The 276-nt window shown below is 55.4% G+C and overlaps 1 protein-coding gene across 1 annotated transcript in view; it reads right to left on the reverse strand.

Annotated features, from left to right (window-relative positions):
• Positions 1-276, reverse strand: part of NREP (neuronal regeneration related protein) — a 59,695-nt gene that overhangs the window by 58,839 nt on the left and 580 nt on the right. The gene's annotated exons all lie outside the window — the stretch shown is intronic.

A 276-nucleotide genomic window follows, 5' to 3' on the forward strand; every position in this document is an offset into this window, starting at 1 on the left:
AATCTGTTCCCAGCTCAACAAGGCTAACAGCAGATTACACTTGCCACTATGCAGGCTGGCATATTGTGAAGTTTCCCCAACTCTGCTCACCTACTCCCTCCTTTTCTTTGTGGGGGAATCAGAAGTAGCAGTTTTGGGGTACCTGGTTGTACCTGCCTCTGCTCTAGCAGGTGCTCCCGCGCCACCCTCGCCCGGTCCCTAGATTTTACGGACTTCGGGCCTACCGATGGGCCCCGAAGGCTACCTCTGTTGAAGATGGCAGGACCGCCGCACTCA

The sequence above is a fragment of the Alligator sinensis genome, unplaced genomic scaffold (genome assembly GCF_000455745.1).
Source record: "Alligator sinensis unplaced genomic scaffold, ASM45574v1 scaffold30_1, whole genome shotgun sequence".
Classification (NCBI taxonomy): Eukaryota; Metazoa; Chordata; order Crocodylia; family Alligatoridae; genus Alligator; species Alligator sinensis.